This window comes from Rana temporaria, chromosome 6, assembly GCF_905171775.1.
Source record: "Rana temporaria chromosome 6, aRanTem1.1, whole genome shotgun sequence".
Taxonomy (NCBI): Eukaryota; Metazoa; Chordata; class Amphibia; order Anura; family Ranidae; genus Rana; species Rana temporaria.
In genome coordinates this window covers 13,937,585-13,941,635 of record NC_053494.1, presented here as the reverse complement: position 1 = coordinate 13,941,635, position 4,051 = coordinate 13,937,585, and positions in this window count along the sequence as shown.

Genomic DNA, 4,051 nt, shown 5'->3' with positions numbered 1-4,051 from the left:
TTCACAGGGAGGAGGTCATAACCACCTTGGGGTTGGCCATTTTGGTCTTTGCAACCTAGTGTCCTATCCTCCTGTAGGTGGCAGAATAACCTATTTTTTCATGGAACTCCCCCCCCCTCATTGAACTTCAGATAAAAGGGGTCTTTAAGGAGTACAACCAAATCCTATTATTTACAAAGATGACTAAATAAACTGCCTTTCCTTACAGTGTTAATGTTGGCAGATAAGTGGCATTGCTCTGGAAAGTGACCACATTGAGATTGGAACCACTAGGCCAGAATGAAGTGATAAATGCTTTTAGTTTTTGATATTTGCATCTCTACAGAAAACCAGCAGACGCCGATACCGATGCACATCGCTGCGCGCCGCATTTAAAGCCAATTTGTACCTATTATCTATACCTAGACGAGGCAGCCATTTTTTATGGCCCGGTGTTCTGTCAATATCTCCAACCCATGAGAAACTCCAACCACATCACTTCCGGTTTATTTAAAACCTTCGTAATCTGAGATTTTGACGAATTAGTGGTTGGATACGACGCCGACAACCGAATACAGTCTGGTACATGAACAGCACAGCGGCTAACGAGGATAAAGTTGTCGCCGCCTCGGAGGCGGCCATTTTGTTGGTTAGTATCGGAGCGGAGTAAGAATCGTCTCTCATAATATCTTGCACCGGATTCTATTCGGTTGCGTCCAACCGCCATTTCGTCAAAAACTCCAATTACTGCTAGTTTTAAATAAACCGTAAGTTAAGCGGTTTGAGTTTCTGACGGGTTGGAGAACTTGACAGAACAACGGCATAAATTGCTCTTAGTCTAGCCCTGTTGCTTTTATAGCAGAGGCCAGATTTAGGGAAGCCTCTCTGGTTACACCAACCGATGTCAGCGAGCTGACAGAACGCAATGCACAAAATGGCCGTCCTGGTTGTGACCAGAGAATGGGAATGGCAGCTGGGAAGATTTTTTTTTTTTAACGCAGAATAAAGTAGACCACCAGCACACAAGTCTTCTTCTTTTTTTGTAAATTTTGCCAATTTAAACCTGATGTGACCTTGTCGCTTGCCACAAGAGCCCCTGTGGCGGCAAGTTCCTCTAACTGTGAAAAATGTATATTTATTAGTATGTTGCATTAAATAGTAATGACCTAACAATCATTGATTGGTGTGGTGATTTATGTTGCTGCATTCTCATGTTCCAGGGACACTTAAAGGAGTTGTAAAGGAAAAAAATGTTTTTGCTGAAATGACTGTTTACAGGGTATAGAGACATAATAGTTAACTTCAAAATAGATAAAAATCAATCATATAATGTACCTACAGTTTCAGTTTCGTTTTTGCATGCTGTTTCCTGCTTCTGTGATCTACAGAGACTCAGAGCCAATACAGGGCAGTGATGGTTTGTAAAACAAAACTGATTGGTGTTGAGGGGTTTTAGACACACAGGGCCAGATTCAGATAAGTCAGCGGATCTTTAGATCCGCGTAACCTATCTTATTTACGATCCGCCGCCGCAAGTTTTTGAGGCAAGTGCTTAATTCAGAAAGCACTTGCCTCTAAACTTGCGGCGGAATTCAAATTCAGTGTAATATTCAGTGTAATATTTAATTCAGGCGCGTCCCCGCGCCGATCTAACAGTGCATGCGCCGTCCGCGATTTTTCCCAGTGCGCATGCTCGAATTTCCGCCGCAAGGACATCATTGGTTTCGACGTGAGCGTAACTTACGTCCAGCTCTTTTCTGAATCGACTTACGCAAACAACGTAAAAATTCAAAACTCGGCACGGGAACGACGGCCATACTTAACCTAGGATACCCCTCACATAGCAGGGGTAACTATACGCCGAAAAAAGCCGAACGCAAGCGACGTAAAAAAAATGCGCCGGGCGGTCGTTCGTTTCTGAATCGGCGGAAATCGTCATTTGCATATTCGTTGCGGAAAAAACCGAAGCGCCACCTAGCGGCCGACGGTGTAAGTCACTTACACCTGGCGGATCTTAGGGGGATCTATGAATTCTATGAAACAGGCGCATAGATCCGACCGTCGGAACTCAGAGATACGACGGCGTATCTCTTTCTGAATCTGGCCCACTGTAATCACACCTCCTTGATTAGTGACCACAGAGAGAAAGCTCCCATGACTTTTTTTCATCAGGAAACAGACAACCAGGAAGTGTTCAGAACAGAGGAGGATTACAGCAACATCAGAGCAAAAACGAACAATGAGGACATGAAACCAGGACTGCAGTAAGGTAAAGGAAGCTATTTAGCTTAAAAAAATTCCTTTAGTGACCCTTTAAATATTTTCTTTCCTTTAGTGACCCTTTAAAGCAAAACTTTACCTATAATAATAATAACTTGATAAAAAAAAAAAAATTCTTTAGCAAGGAGCATACATTCTACATTGCAATATGGGAAAAGTCCCCCAGCAGGGGCTGTTGGGGCAGGAGGTAGATGGGCAAGATGCTATGTTTTGTGAATCTTCTACTTTTTTTTTCCAAGTGTTTCTAAATCTAAAAGAAATCTATTTTTAGTGGTAGTGAAGTCTCTCTTACAATATAAAATAATATGCCCCCTGTAGGTTTAAAGGGGTTGTTAGGCTGCTTTCACATTGGGCAGTGGAGCCGCGGTGACGGTATAGCTGCGCTATTTGTAGCGCCGATATACTGTCGTATTTACCACGATATTCGGGCGATAGCGGTGCGGTATTAACCCCTGCTAGCGGCCGAAAAAGGGATGATACCGCCCGCAATGCGCCTCTGCAGAGGCGCATTGCGGGCGGTATTACCGCGGTTTCCCATTGATTTCAATGGGAAGGCGCGGTATAGGAGCGGTAAACACCCCGCTCCTATACCGCTCCAAAGATGCGGCTAGCAGGACTTTTGGAGCGGTCCTGCTACCGCACCGCTTCAGTGTGAAAGCCTTCAGGCTTTCGCATTGTAGCCTGCAGGGCATGATTTTTTCATGCGGTATAGCAACGCTATTTTTAGCGCTGTACCGCATGAAAAACGCCTCAATGTGAAAGGGGCCTAAAGGTACAATTTTATTTCCTAAATAGCTTCCTTTACCTTAGTGCAGTCCTCCTTCACTTACCTCATCCTTCCATTTTGCTTTTAAATGTCCTTATTTCTTCTGAGAAATCCTCACTTCCTGTTCTTCTATCTGTAACTCCACACAGTAATGCGAGGCTTTCTCCCTGGTGTGGAGTGTCGTGCTCGCCCCCTCCCTTGGAATACAGGAGAGTCCGGACGCTCTCTACGTTGCAGATAGAGAAAGGAGCTGTGTGTTAGTGGGTGTCCTGACTCTCCTGCAGTCCAAGGGACGGGGCGAGCACGACACTCCACACCAGGGAGAAAGCCTTGCATTACTGTGTGGAGTTACAGACAGAAGAACAGGAAGTGAGGATTTCTCAGAAGAAATAAGGACATGTAAAAGCAAAATGGAAGGATGATGTAAGTGAAGGAGGAGTGCACTAAGGTAAAGGAACCTAAAAAATTGTACCTTTACAACCCCTTTAAAGTTGCAGCAACTTCAAAGTAGTTCTTGCACTACTTTGGTCTGACTTGAATGCAATTTGAGGGCCATAGACTTCAATGTTAACCCTCAGAAGTTGCATAAAAGTCGTACCTGAATGTTATACGATGCAATTTGTGTGCAATAGGCCAAAGACGTATCCAAGTTGCACCCATCCAAAGTTTCGTCAAAGTTGCTCTCTCAATTCTGCCCAACTTTGGAGTCATACAAGTGAATGGAGCTTTAGATAAGTTTCTCATCTACCAAAATACAGTGGAACCTCGGATTGCGAGTAATGCGGTTAATGAGCGTTTCGCAATACGAGCACTGTATTTAAAAACAATCCTAACTCAGTTTGCGAGTGCTGTCTCGCAAAACGAGCAGGATTCAGACCAAAGCGGTGGCCTGAGGTGGGGGTGGGGCGCCGAAGCTGAACGGTGCAGGTCTTAGCCGTTCGAAAAGACAAGGAAATACTCGGTTCCCAAGCCTTGCCAAGGTCAGCCAAGCTGTCCTCGGGCCCTTTCGGCTGTTTATGAGGCTCT